This window comes from Maylandia zebra, linkage group LG10, assembly GCF_041146795.1.
Source record: "Maylandia zebra isolate NMK-2024a linkage group LG10, Mzebra_GT3a, whole genome shotgun sequence".
Lineage (NCBI taxonomy): Eukaryota > Metazoa > Chordata > Actinopteri > Cichliformes > Cichlidae > Maylandia > Maylandia zebra.
In genome coordinates, this window is record NC_135176.1 from 32432889 (window position 1) to 32448750 (window position 15862).

Genomic DNA, 15862 nt, shown 5'->3' on the forward strand with positions numbered 1-15862 from the left:
GGTTCAGAATATCCGAGTGTAGGCAGAATATAAAGTTTTGGAGGGCCAGTAGTTCCCAGGAGACCCCCTTAAATGATGCTTACCAGCAGGTCAGCCCCTGAACTGTCAGGGCTACAAGCTGCTCTTCAGCCACAGGTGGACAGTTAGCAGTGTTTTCTAGCCTTTACAAGACAGTTTCACTGTGATCCTCCTGTTTCCTCTCCTGTTATGTAAGTCCTTCTGTCTTGTGGAGGCGTCTTACATAAGCACTGAGGCTTAATTCCTCCATGCAAACCCCAACAAAACCCTCCTTGTCCTTTTTCTACAAATTTTCCCCTTGTTGCTTCTTCTTCTTCCGTGATATCCTCTCGCTTTCCCTCGTCTGTTGTTCCTTACCTCCTCTTACCTTTAAACTTCCTTCTTCCTTGTCCTGTCATACTCTTTTGTTGGTTGCATAAATTAAAACAAAACTCTGTAAACACTTTGCAGTTTCAGGTGCACCCAAGCTACCTCTGTCTCGTCAGGACCTGTGCAGGTTTTGGAGCCTTAAGGTGAGATGACGTCTCGGCCTGATAACGTGACCGGTGCAGAAACACCACAACCTGCAGAAGGCCAAGCTGCAAACTGCAGGTAACTTAGGTGATAGATGAAATAAATAAAGATGCATTTAACTAACTGCATGCACTCACTGGGTTTGTCTGCTTTTGTTTAGTGCAGGACTTTCACCTATAGAACATAAAGAGTTGACATCTTTCATGAGCATGAAGGGAACTATAGCTTGTAAAAAGCTGTTAAAACACACACAGGACCACAGACGTGTTAAAGTGAAGCCATTCTTTTTTATTTTTTTTTATTGACATTTTAGAATCACTATACAATACCATCAACTTCAGCTATCTGTCAGTACATATATTTTTTTCTTTTTTTTTCTATATTTAAACAACTAAAATATCCATACAATAAGAATGAAAGAAGAAGAAGCAAAACAGGAAACAACAAACAAAATAAATAAAAAATACATAAGGAAAAAGAAAAAGGAAAGAAAAATAAATAAATAAATATAGGGAGTGTGTTTTTGTTTCCATTAATGTAACTAATATTTCCTCTAGTCTTCTAGTAGTTAACAAAGTCAAAATCTAAAGCAAAAGCAAAATGTGAAGCCATTCTGCTCCTTTATATCCTCAGACTCTAACAGAGTGGAGTTGTACGATTTACTGCTCAAAATAATCCTTCTGTACCTTATCCCAGGCCTCAGTTCTATCAATCAATCAATCAATCAATCAATCAATCAATCAATCAATCAATCAATCAATCAATCAATCAATCAATCAATCAATGTTTAGGACGAGCGTCCTCTGCTGTAAGAGCAAAGATATGACAGAAAATAAGGAAAAGCAGATATGAGCACTTAAAGGCCACAGAAGGAGCAGGAGCAGTGTAAAAACAGCTGACTTGGTAGAATTGCAGAGTTGGTTGTTTACCTGTGACCTACCCGACAAACACCACAAATCCATCACTATTTCATAAAGCACAACACGTGCAGTGCTTTCCCAGTAAGTTTTTATCACTTTGCTGTTAAAAATTCTGTCTCATGTTCATGAAAACATGATGGAAGGCGGCACGGTTCAGGTGGTTCTCCCTGAGATGCCTCAGGATGTTACTGCAGAGCTCACTCACAGCCTGAGCCAGAGAATGGAAGGAAAACAAAACAGTGACGTGCTCCTGCAGCACTGCTGTCCTGATGCAACACCTTTCACTGAAATCAATTTAGACAAACAGCAAGATTAGGACATGCAACAGCCTGACAGACGGCCGAGGGAAAATCACATGCACACAGTACACAAGTACCATGAAGCACCATCTATGTGCTACACCTACTGAATGTGCTGTGGACAGCCACGATGAAGCTCCTGCCACACAGCTTATGTTAATGTGGGAGGAGGTCTGGAGCTCCAGCAGAGAGCCAGTGACCCCCTTTATGTGGACTGTGAGCTGCTGTGGCTCCTCGGTGCTTCCCCTTTGGAAGAATACCACTTATAGCTGTCTGTGGAAAATTACACAGCGGCATCCTATGACAGTACCACACTGAAACTCAGAGGCAAAAATCAATAAAGTACAGATGCAGGAAGAAGAACAGGAAATGCACAATATACCAAAATAAAGCAGGTAATGAATGCAACTGAAACATGTGAAACCACGGTTGATACTCAGCATGAGATCTGACAATGATGACAAAGCCTGAGGCTCACCGTGAGAGAAAGAACAACACTTTCATTTAACTTCAATTGAAATCAGGTTCAGATGTTTTTTAATGAGTAAAGTCCAATAAATGTATTGAGTCCAGAGAGACAGCCCATGGGTTGTGGTTCACTGTCAAAGACTCTTTTTCAGCAACTGCTTTTGGAGAAAATCCCTGAAATATTTCCCTCAGGCGTCGGTGGAGACCAAAAACAGAGCAACAAGAGTTTGCATGATTTAAAACGGTTGTTACGCTAACAAAACAAAAATGACATCATCCGACTGACTCAGTGAGACGGAGTAGATCCTCTTGGTTTAAATATTCAAACTGCGTGTCTGTGTGTGCGTGAACTGAAATTAAAATGAAAAAGAAAGAAATGCATCCGCATTGGCGTTTGTGTCCGTGTTTCTGTGCGTGTGTGGTAGATGGTTGGAGGGCTGTTGAATGATGCAGAAAGCGAATGTGCTCTGGGAACAAAAACACACCAACAACACACACGGGGGACTGCAGAGAGGGAGGGAGAGAGCGAGGCAGGGGAGTACAGCATGTTGGAAAGTGGAAAGATTCTCCGCGTGGAAGTCCACACTCACACAAACACAGAGTAATAAGATCCTTTTCACCACCTGGCTGAGTCCGAGGTTGCTGATCTTCCACATATGTTGTGCTGTGAAGTGACAACACCTCGTAGGGTCATGAGACGCAGCGTGTTTCCTGTTTCCGGCCAACACAGAGACGACCTCAGCTGGTCACCACAGAGGGGGACGTTAGCTGAAGCCATGAAAGACTTCTCATATTGGGAGAAGTTTATCTGACCCAACCTTAATGCATTTCTTTAAACCATCCGTGGTTCTCACCTCAGATGTTTCTGATTTCTTTCCCTCTGTGAGACATCAGAAGTGTAGAAGCTGGATTAGCATCATGGACTGTGGGAACCTCAAAGACTCGCACACAGATACACGCTAATTACCAACACTGGAGCCTGGACTTCTAGGATGGTCAACACGGGGTACACCTCTCACACCAGTATCCGGATGGCTGACATTGTTGTTCTGAAGTTCTGACTGTAAACGTGTTTATTTCTGCTTTGATACTGGAGTCCATGCAGACCGACATCAAGTGGACATCAGAAGAACTGCAGATGTTTGTTCTTCTGCGCTGACAGCTTCGGAGGGTGCTGTCGATGTCCCAACGCTGTTGCGATAAGGAGGCGGCAGAGATGCACAGAGTGTGGCCCCGCCCACTTCAGTTTTACTCAACCAATGGAATGTTTTTTCAGACTTTAGCTTCCGAAATGTACATTTTTCTTTTTCCTCCTGTCCTCCAGTTTAGCCAATCTGGAACCAGTCACACACACACACACACACACACACACACACACACACACACACACACACACACACACACACACACACACACACACACACACCATCTGTTTTCTCCAATTCCCTAAATCTGTCTGAATCATCTGGAGTCACAGCTAAATCTCCTTCAGGACTCAGTTTGTGTGCCTGTGCATGTGGGAGGACAAATATCTTCCCCACACTCCCAACTTGGGGACTCATCTTCCTTCGGGGGACAAAAATTAAGTCCCCATAAGGTACATCGGTAAATTTCTGGGTCACGGTAAGGGGAAGCTTCCAGGATTAATACAGGCTGGAAAGATGGAAGCATGTGTGGCAGTGAGTATTTCTATCTTTGTGAGCACCAGTTTGAGTTTTAGACTCAAATACTTTAACACGAGCTTTCAAAGTTTTTTTCCTTTTAAATTTGGTTGCAGGTTAGAACGAAGTCACTGCACGTCCTCACAAAAAATGTGTTGATGGCTGAGAGCAGTCCCAGCTGAACGTGGAACAGAGAGTTGCTGATGAGTGAAATATTTGTCCTTTTTTTGTTTTCTAACAGCACGCTGTCTCCACATACTCGGCTTGTCATCTGCCTTTTGCCCTCCAAAGTAAATGATAAGTCACTGGATGATAATACGTCACTTCATCGCACGACTGGAGCCTGAGAAATTCTAAATACACAAGAACACACATGCTCCAGGCATTTGTTTTTTATGAGGTTGATAGAAAAGGTCAAATAATAGATAGAATTCCTTTTTTTAGACATTTTCAGATGCTTGTATTGCAGCAGTAAATTTTTCTGTAATTATGAGGGATGTCACAGCACAATCGTTACGATTTAAGGCATGAAGGGAGGATAACCTGTTGTATAACCAGGTCCTGTGAAAGGCTGTACCCCCTTTGCTTTGTGCTCTCCGTTCAAGGTTTCCTCCATCTAGCATCTACAGACAGGGAAGGCGCTGACTTGACGTATGTAGGCTCAGACCTGTGGGGAGGAGAGGCACTGAAATCAGAATAATAATCAGACCACTTCATTGAATCCAGAGGAAATTATGTGCTGCAGCTCATGAAGGTAAATCAGGGGAAAAAAGATTGTTTTCTTAAATGTTATAGTGATGAAATAAGAATGAGTTTTAATGACATTTTTAAGGAAACAATATTCAAAATGTGAAAAGTCACAGACTATAAGAAGATCCTTGAATCTCAGCTTTGATCAAACTTGCATGGTTAACTTTGCCATCTGTCTGTCCATCCGTCCACACGTCTGGGTCATGGGGGTATATGTCAGGGTTACATGGTGAGAGGCAGCTTTACAGACTGTTCTACTTTAAATAAAGCCTGGCTAACAGTGACTTTGATGTTTTTTACAGAAAGTCGAACCTCTACAACCGAGAGTAAAAGCAGAAAGGACAGAAACGTGAATGCTTCTGGTACACAGCAAAACTGAAGACGGATGTGAGCGTGAGTGATGTCTTTTATTATTCCTGGGAGTGTTGTGTCGACTGGTAAAGTGCTTAGAGAGCATGAAGCAGCTGGACAGACCTGATAACTAGTGTGCTACCTGCCAAACACACACACACACACACACACACACACACACACACACACACACACACACACACACACACACACACACACACACACACACACACACACATTGTGAACTTATTCATGTAAATATTCAAACATTCTTCTTGGTTGTTTTCATTTAAAGAAAAAGACATTTGAACCTCTTTGAAATAGATAAAGGAGTGCTTCTTCTTGAACAGAGAAAATTAGCATTTCCAGTATTTTAATTCAACCAACATGAATACATTTTAAATCTTTGGCATGTTTTCTGAAAGACATAGTTTCTGTGTATTAATTTATAGGAATGCACCCCCAGATTCACCTTGAATGCTGAAACTGAGGAAGCTTTCGGGTGACCTCGACATGAGGTGAACATGCAACCCTCTCAGCTGGAATCAGATGCGCTTCCATTGCACCACAAGGTCCCACTTGCACACCTTCTTTTCCTCTCTACACAAGTTGTTAAATGCAGGCCTGTAAAAGGACTAATTTGACCGGTCAACAGAACTAGGACTACCAAAAGACACCACAAGGCCAGCCAAAAATAAGCCAGCGGATACCAAGACCTCCTCACTGGTCAACATGAAGCTAAGTGTTTTGGGTATGTCAAACTGGGAGACCAAGGACCCAGTGGAGAGGCTATGCCTCTCAGCTGGTGTGAGAACACCTCAGTGTCCCCCAGCAAAAGGTGGAGGTTGGAGGAGGTGGCTCTGGAGAGGAATGTGCAGCATTTATTTTACCACTCTGCTGGCTCCATAGTTCTGTCCAACATGTTTCCTAAACAAACAACCCCAGAAATTCATTGACCCAGATGTGATGAGAAAACAGATCACACAATTTTGTCACAAGGTCCAGTTGGTAGCCAAAAAAAGTTTAGGGAGTTTTGGAAATAGATAAAGTTGTTCTTGAACAAAAAAAACTTCTTCAATTGTCAACTCAACAATGTGTAGTAACAGAACAGTGCCTTCAGCTTCAACTTGGAAGTTGAAGGCACTCATTTTGACCTTGGCATGAGTTGAACACACAACCTTCTGAGCTGAAATCAGATGCGCTACCATTGCGCCACGAGGGAAGACACATGAGCTGGAAAAGTTTATGGAATTTTTTTCTCATTGAAAAACTTCAAGACTTCAGTAAATCTGAACTTTTTGTTTTTGAAGCCTGACGAGTCAGAAATGGAACCCCCCAGTACACCACCAGTTTCATATTTTGAAGGGGTTGGTTGGGTCGGGTAAATTGACTGATTTTCAGTTACAACCTTGTTTTCATGCTCTCATTATAGCAAAGGGTCTGCTTGTCCCGCAACATAATTAATATGGGCCATGAACACTACTACAAAGAAGGACGTCAAAGCAAGAGTATACCTGCTGCTTGGACTGTGGCATTTCCTTAGACTCTGGTAACACAGGGTTGTTTTTTTGTAGCCATTTCCCCCATTGCCCGATTTTAAAAATGGCTGTTTTAATTTTCGTAAACTAGACGCTGCCAGCTGAGGTTCTTTCTAATAGTTGAGAAAGTGGAGTGGGTAGGGGTGAGCTGTTGTTACTTTTAACCCATCGTTTTCTCCTGTTTTTGGATAGGACAAGGAGGTCAGACTCTGTCTTTGTTTTGCTTCTTTTTTCTCTCCATGGGGTTATAAGTGCGGGCATCATAGCTTAGCTTTGTGCTGTTTATCATTTTGGCCTCGGCTGACGCTGAAGTGTTGATGCTCCTGTTCTGTTGTTTTCCCTCAGTACTTCATAAATAAACGCCATGTAATAATCAGTGTTTGTTTCCTGTGGCTGCTTGGGTCTTGGGGGGTCAATAGACTATGTGCCTCATCCATTGCAGGAGCAGCCTGGACCCAGAAACAGGGAAAAAAACGAGAAAAGTAAAAATATAGTTAGTTGAAAACATTAAATGTTGCGGGTATTTTACAAACTGCTGAGACTGTTTGATTTTGTTTGTTCCCTCCAAATGTTAAAGTTTCATTGGGTTACATGTTGTAAAGTAAAATGTCCATTATAAGAAACTAACTGCTAAAAAGCATTGTTAGTAGCCGTGTTTCAAAGAGAAGTAAATGTTTGCTAATTCATATACATTACAGCATTTCTTTGGGTCAGTAAGTTTTATTCTGACTCCTCATGTTATGCTTAAAAACTGTTTACGCTGCAGTTTGGAGTGTCACGCTAAAATTACCTAAAGATAGCTGCAACTGCTGTGTGAATGTAGCGACTCAAGCTGAGCACTCAACACGCCAGACGTTAACCTCCCCGTCAGCCTGAAATGTACCTGAGGATGATGAACGACTGCGAGGAGACGAAACCGAACACACCAAGGAAGAAGAAAATGACCATAGAGAGAAAGTACTTCTGTTTTTAGACATTTTGCTTTTCTTCATTCCTGGAAGTTGTTCTTTCTGCAGATGCTGTTTTTTCCCTCTTGTTTCCTTCTGTCTGTCTTTTCTCCAGACTTGGTATTTTGCCAGGAGCAACAAGGTGAATTAACAGAGGATCCTGTCGTCCACAGGTTAGCTGAAGGCTAATCAGTAAATTCAAACTGACTGTCGGGAAGAGACGCTGCTTATCACACTCCTGAGGGAGGAAGAGCCAAAGGCATGCTAACTCATTTTATATAGAAAGAAGAACTGATGAGGTAAATGGCATTCTACAAACTGAAATTAACAATTAACATCGACTGTGAACGATCAAGCAGCCTGTTTATTGTCATCATGAATACATTTAAATAACTTTTTCTCCTGCTTTGATCACATTTTTTCAGTTTTAGTGAAGTTGAACCACAGTTTTATGACCCTACACCTGTTTTTATAGCTCCTGATACATGTCAGGTACACAACGTGACCCACTTTTAAAAACAGTCCACAGCTCGAGGTCGGAAGGACTGGTACTGCCAGCGAATCACTGCTCAGCACATTGTCACAGCAACTGATTTTTATCCTCTTATTAATTTCATCTGTTTCTAGTATAGATAAAACCTAATTGGTTTGGTGTAGGCAGTAAATGGTTTGGGCTTAACTATGAAATTGTCCCTGTTTAAAAAGCTCAGTGTAAAAGACAGACTGTGACACCAAACAGCTTTGAAGTCCTGATATAAAGTTTCAAGCTGAGGCTTTTCTCAAAACCAAGGAATGGATACAACTCATCTGGAAATTAATTGTCAACCACAAGTTGTTAGCCAATGGGCAAACCTTATGTAATCCTACTTCTTACATTTAGAGTGACCAAAATTTACTAATTGGAATGAATATTTCATGCTGTGAATTAAAATATGCTGTATAGCCCGCAAAGTCATCGGTTGTTTAGTTTTACTGGACGGCTTTTGAAAGGAAGACACATAAAGGCACTTCTGCGTTGAGTTTATACTCTTTATTGCACTGAAGACTCTCAGCAACATGTGCTGAAGGCACAACCTCACTTCCAGAATGTTGGGTTGGTGTGTAAAGTGTAAATAAAAAATAGAAGTCAAAGATCTGTAAATCATGGAAACTCGTATTTTATTCACAGTAGAACAAAGCAGACAGACAAAAAGTGACATTTTGATTCTGATGGCAGCAACACATGTCGTTGAAGAAGGTAACAGTGGAAGAATTAAATCCTTCCAGTACTTACTGACATTGCTGATAAATGTAATCAGACTCAAGCTTTCAAGACCTTTCAGTAACACAATGTCCTTTTTCAGAGGCTGCCTCCTTCGGATCCACCATCTACACAGACTCTGATGTTTCAACATGTAAAAGCATTGATGGACATAACCAGCATACAATTTGATAACCCCAAATCAACTGCACACAGCTCACTCATGCGACGGAACATTCGTTCAGACAGATCCAAACCTTTGTCCCTTGTGGTTGTCTTTCTGTGTTTCGGTGCATGTTTGCCTTGTGATGATCAGTGAGTTGAGGTGGGAGGTCATCACGCTTCTTAATTCTCAGCTGCATGGCCGCAAGCAGGGAGGGGAGGAAAGCAGAGTGAAGAAGTGGAGGTTTATGAAACAAACTGATGGCTGGAACAACTGCGTAGCACATATGGCCTTAGGCAGGGAAAGACAGGAGGGGAATACAAGATGGAAGAGGAGGACTGAGAAAGGAGAAGTAAGAAGAAGAAAATGAGAGAAAAAAGCTGGCCTTACACCAAATCATCTAAAAGACACAACCTGAGGCCTGTTTCAGATTGTTTGGTTGGAAAGTCCAAAGTTTCCCCGTCAGAAAGCAGCACATCCTCGTGTCCAAAATGACCATGTCTTTTTTCCTACTGCCACAAAGGTCATCAGTGATGTTCTGCAGACGGTTATGACAAAAAGATCTTTTAAAAACAATCAGCTTTGCTTAATCCACCATTTCGGAGCTAAAATAAAAATATATAAATGGAAACAAACCATAAACCAAAATGTTCATGTCAGCTTTTTGTTTGTTCCCTTTAGAACATCCATACAAACAACCTGAAGGAAAGCTTTTAAAGAATAGCAGCGTCAAACAGACGAGCGCTTGAAGTTTGTTTTGCCAGATATTTACTTGGTTTAGGTACCAAAACCACTCAATAAAGAAGATTAGTGATTATCTTAGCAGGTTTTTACACTTTACCATGGAATCCAGTGTGTGTTTTGTACTCCTACAGTGCAGATGTTATCAGTGTGAGTTATGGTGTCACATTCTGTTGAGGGGCCTGAAAAAACATTTAATAAACCAAACTCAGGACATCCATCCATATGACCTAGTTAGAGTGTTTAGATTTAGTTTATCCAGCGGACTTCTTCACACTTTCTCTTTCCTCCTTCCAGCTATACTTAGTGTTACTCGTCCCTGTTTGTAAACTGCCACAAATCCAAACAGGGATTTAAGAGTTTTTAGTGTGTCAGCGCCTTCCTGTCCCCTCCAGATCCATTTTCTCTCTCTTTTTTTGGCCCAGTTATCCGAGGAGGATCCAGAAACCTGTCAGGCCTATCAGCACTGCCCAGCGGAGCATTGGAGCCAGACGGACAGATTGGACACAACGGGAGAAAAATGAGCAGAGACTCGTGGGTAATTTGGCGTGATGATACGATTTGATGCAACGTCTGCGACCATTTTCTTTCCCACTGAGTTTCTGTTTCTATGAGCCTGCTCTTTAATCAGGAGGCAGTTGTCTGTTAAATGGATGATTGAGTTTATGGGAAAATAGAAGATCTGTGTAGGTTCGGGGGCTGGACTGAATGAACTGGATTGAAACTAAAACTGTATGGATAAATTACTGCATAATGAGTGGATGGAAAGGCTCGATGAGTCAGTATATGAACAATGCATCACAATTGTTGTTGCTAATTTATCTTTTTTGAAGATACAACTCTGTAAAAACAAACTGAGTAGAAACAAATTGAGTTGTCAATTTCAAACAAAACAATCCTCAAACTGAAAAATTAGAATTGAATATTTAAATAGGAGGCATGCTTTTTAATGTTTGGTATCATGTGAACAGATTTGACTGTTGATCACTCATTCACTATGCTTGTTCCATCTACAATAAACACACACATCAGAGAGCAACATGGGGTTGGAATCTTGCCCAAGGATATTTGGCATGGAGACTGGAATAGTTGGTCCCAGAAATGACAACCTGCTCTACCTCCAGAGCTACAGGTACCTCACATACTATTGTTATTTGTCTTATCTATTATAAGTAAGAACAAGCCTAAAGACACTGCTCCAGATGAGGCTTGAACTCACAACCTCAGCATTGCTCAGCCCAGTACTGCCTATAAGTACCACGCGCTAACCGATTGCGCTACTGGAGCTTCAGGTAAACGATGTCCTGATGTATCAATCAGCAGTTTGCTTCTGTCCACTTTTGATCACCTGCTCTTATTTCACCTATTGTACCTGGAAGTTGATGATTGTCACAGAAGGATGTCACTGCTAGTGGCTTCCTGTGTGGATGAGTCCTCTCAGGAGATATGTCAAACTTAGCAATTCAGAAAACTGAACTTTACTTTGTCTGTAATGTGCTTTTTCACATCTACTGCTTTTCATTATCGAAACCTAAGCAAATTAAAGCTGTTGCTTAGTGTTTCCTGACACACTCTCTCTCTTTTGTGGTGTAAAACTAGTTTTTTAATCTAACCTGTCATGTTCCCCATAGTGAGGATTTTTAAAGCAGGTAAATGTCTGCATTTGGAGGGTTGGGGGTGATAAAGGTGGAGATCATTTTACTTCTGACACCCCTGAGAAACCTTCTGTGGTATTACTTTCCCGTTAATAATCTTTCATTAGTGTTTGATCAGGTTTCAAGAGTAAAACTACTCGATTAGGTTTACAAGGTAAACCGTTTAGATAGAAAATAAAATAACTGTAAATAAAACTAGGTTTGGGTGTAAAAAATTGTTGCTACTTTTTCTTGTTTGTAAGGATGATTTATCCCGGAGGACTGAAAAAACATCTGGTAGACCTGCAAACAGGGCGTGAAACATACTGTATCATAGTTTAATTTATATTGGTTTCAAAGTTTATTTGAGAGAAACAAATATTCAGCGAGTCTGCGTTCAAAACAGAGCCCAGTCCAATGGACATGTGGGGCATAATTAGTATAAGCCTGCACGCACATGAAAAGATTAGCTTACCAAAGGTAGCTTGTTAGCATTACTAGCACCAGTTGTTTTCCTTTGTTGCATGCTAGCATCTACACACAGGTGCCAAATGTGGTTACACATCGCTTCAGTAGCACCACAACATGTTTGAACCAACATGGAACTGGAGTTTTATGTTGATAAAACATGAAGAATTCGTTTTACCAACGAATTTTTTTAGTGCTGACTAACAGGAACACCAACATTAAAATGTATCCCTAGTCCCTCAAGACAGGTCGATCCTTCTATTGTGGCCATTTCATCTTTTGTCAAGATATCAGGCTGTGAAGTAGGAAAACTGATTAATTACTGGGCGAATCATTGCATACCCTCAATAATTTCAACTGTGTGACTTGATTAATGATAGAAGGATTGATAGTGATGAACATTAGTAGACAAAATAGACTAATGAGTGATGAGATTAATGGATTGAAGTATAGATGAATAAACATGTGGCCTGCCTGTGTGCTGTCAGAATGGATGGATGGACGAGTAAATGTTGGATGCTGTATGTGAGGATGATGGATGGAGCCCTGCTGGCTCTCCAGATTGATGGATAACAGACTGGATGGATGGTTGAACTGTAAGCATGAACCGTGAAGTGTTTCCAAAAATATTCCAGTCAGAAAAAACAAAAACTCCACCTGACAAATTTCCCAAGCGAGGAGGAGAACAATGGGAAAAGTGAGTAAGTGTGCAAATAAATAACCGAGTTCAGTGGCTTCACAAAGACATGAAGAGGATTAAGATGAGAAAAATAAACACAACACAGTATAACTCCAAAGGGTTTATGAAGAGGGCAACAGTTTGATATGAAGGAGAATAACAGGAGTGGGCATGCTGTCACAATCATGTGTGGAGAGTGTGTTTACTCTGAAAAATAATGCAGCGAGTGCTGTGTTATGATTAATCATCCCGCCTTAAGGCTGATTTTAATCGGCCGGAGATATTATGTTTTAAACAGAGATCAGAAGAAATAAAGTCTGTTGAATACATTTTTCACTCTGCATTTACTGGTCAGCTTTCTTTGAGATAACGTGAACGTGCAGTCAGTTGTAGAGAAACTCTTAGTACTGATGCACTTTGACGTATCCATCCATGCATTCTCTGCTGCTTATCCAGGTTCGGGTTTAAACAGGCACATCGGGACTTCCCTCCCCACGGCCACTTTATCCAGCTCATCTTGGGGGACACTGAAGCTGGGTCTGCCCCAGGGCTTTCTCTTCTCCCACTAAAGGGCATCCTAGTCCTTCAATGTGGATGAGTAGCAGCTCTACTGTGAGCCTCTCAAATGGTAAATGGGCTGATGTACATATGATGTACATACAGTGCAGACAAGCACTTTGTCTGATATTTGCACACACTCCAACAGATGAATTAGTAGCAAGGATACTACAGGGTCACCAGTAATTGGACCGGCGACCCTCTGACCCACTCTTCCTCCTGTGTCAGGGTTGGTTTTTACAGCCAGCAGTGACCTTGTGGAGTTTAAGCTGTCAGCTAAAACAAGCAATTTTGGTGGTTGTATGTGTGCCAAGTTGCATCACTGTTACGCAGAAAACTAATCACGCACTAGAATTTAGCTCGACAATTTTAAGTGCAAACTTCATGGACCATCTATACCACACGGCCAAAACTATTGTTTACAAGTGATCACATTTAAGGTGTAGCAGCTGTCACCTGTAGAAAGGGCTACACTTCCTAAGAGACTAAGTTGCAGAGTTGCAACACAAAACCAGAAATTTTGAAAAGTGCACAAAATAAAGTGTAAGGTTTATTTTGTGCAGTTCCCTCCTTTACATGAGCAACTGTATACTGTAATACTGAAGGTGAGAGTTGTGTGTATAAAACGAGGAAATTAAATGACAAAATGCAGAATCATTCCTTTGTGTGAAATAACCTGTTACTTACACAGCCCCTCTGTGAGTCTGAGTCCCTCCACCTGTCTAAACCAACCAATGTGTGTCATGAGAAACGGCACATATTTGTGGCAATAGTAAAAAAAACCAACTATACAGGTCAGACCTCAAAGACCTCGTAATTGTTTTGATTTCAATTTGGATTTACGCCATCAACTTATCAGAAGGAAGTGAGTCATTGCTATCCATCCCATTCAGATTGTTCGCAGGGACCCTTCAGTGCACAGTGCCATTAAAGTTATTGAAGGCAAAGATGGTTTCCAGATGCTGTTTTGTAGGTAATATTCTTGATCCCTTCCTTGCTGTTGGTACCAGAGTTTTGGTGTCAGATTGATGGTTTAGAACGCCAAAAAGTGTTGCCCCGTTTATGATGAACAGCTTCTGTTGTGCACAGTGAGCCGTGGATGTGGAGGTGTTGGTTATTTAGCAGGCTTTGTGGTGAGTCATCATTCATCCTCTTGTGAGGTTCATCTGTTAAACACTCTGCCAGTGCTGTTGTTTTTCAGGCATTAACATACTGAACCAATGAGTCTGCAATATTAGCATAAAACTAAGCCTTCAATGGTGACACTTCATCATTATTGTGGATATAAACGCCTTTTTCAAAACTGCAACTCAAGTAACTGTCTCCAAACTTTAGCTTGTAAACTGGATATACTTTTGTTTTTTCAGACTATTCTTGGTAAACACTGAGGATGGTTGTGTGGGAAAATCTCAGCAGACCAACAGTCTCTGAAGTACCAACCCCACCCTAGCATGATTGCTCATGCTACATTCAAAGTTACTTAAATCAACTTCCCATTTCTTCCCATTCTCGTGATTCAGCTGAACTTCAGTAGTGGTGTGACACACCTGGTTATAACGACACTCGTTATAACCAGGTGTTATAACTCCTGGCTCTGTAAACACTGCCAGGAGTTTATGGCTCAGTCTCTTTCAGGTCATGCTGCATAAAATATACATTTTCTTTTGTTTGGATTCACAGTCGAGTCCACGCCTTGCGTGTCACACCCTGTTTCAAATACCAAAATGGTGACAGCACAAACACTCATCTAGAGGCTCCATAGCAAGACAAACCAGTGGGGGGCGTCACCGTGGATACGTTCGTCTTTTATATTGTCTATGGTAGTGACACTCTCAGGGGGCCAGCACTTACCTCCCGTCACCATGTGGGGCTGCCGGCGTACAAACACGTCTCATATCTCATGTAATACAACTTTCCTGCGTAGCTCCCTTTTGATTTGGATTCAGTTGCTTCAAAGGCAAACGTCCTTTTACAAGAGAAGAAGAACCACCTGCGGGGCCGTCTCACCCTGAAAAGTGTGTCTGAAAGAAAGAAAGAGTGTGAGACTCTAAATTTGTACGAGTGTGTGTGAGAGGAAAAATTGTGTGCGTGTGTCTTGTAGAAAGTCTCGCTCCTCATCTCTGACATTTCCAGGTCACTCAGTTATCAAATGGCTTCTCCGCCCCCTCGCTTTCCTCTCCCTCTTTTTCTCTGGTTTTACCTCACCATCTCTGGGAGGCAGAGAGGGTGAAAGAAAGGAGGAGAGGAAATCAGATTAAAGGTGGAAAAGACAGAAAGAAGAGTGTTTGATTTGATTTTGATTTGATATACCTTTATTAGTCCCACAACGGGAAATTTAATAAGGCTGCCGACGTATTGCACGCAATGGCGGCACCATCTTACCCTCCGACCATACATACAGTACATTACACAAAACATCACATGGGGAAGACAGGTCAGAGAGGTCTAACAATGGAAAATGCACCACATGAAGAAAGATAAGGAGAAAAAAATAACTCCCCCCAGACTGAGCTCCAACAGGGAGATGGAGGGGGGGAGTGTGTGCATATCAGTGTATATGTATGTGTGTGCGTGTCCAGAGTTCAGTTGAGACAGTGTCCTTCGCCCTGCCAGGCTAAGTAAACAGTCTGCCAGCCAACCCAGGTGGCCTTGCATGGAATGGGGGGAACAGACTAAACACAGTCGTTATCAGGGTGTTTTTTGTTCGGCTCCAGCCTTGAGACAACAGCTGGTGCCAAAGGGGTAACCGCATGAAGTGATGGTGCTTTTTACTTTAGTGCGAACAACTCATATGAATTTCAAAGCAGTTCTAACAGTCCAACACTGGTCTCTCAATCTCCCATTGGAGAGCCGCGAGCTTCGCCATACTTGCGTTCTGTGATGTTGTCATTCTTGTGCTCAAAGAGGCGATTTC

General features: G+C 41.8%; 1 non-coding gene across 1 annotated transcript; it reads right to left on the reverse strand.

The window, feature by feature from the left end:
- Positions 1-10803: 10803 nt before the first annotated feature.
- On the reverse strand, positions 10804-10896 carry trnai-uau (transfer RNA isoleucine (anticodon UAU)). The gene is given in 2 exon segments: positions 10804-10839; positions 10859-10896. It is a non-coding gene; the product is annotated as a tRNA-Ile (tRNA).
- Positions 10897-15862: the final 4966 nt, after the last annotated feature.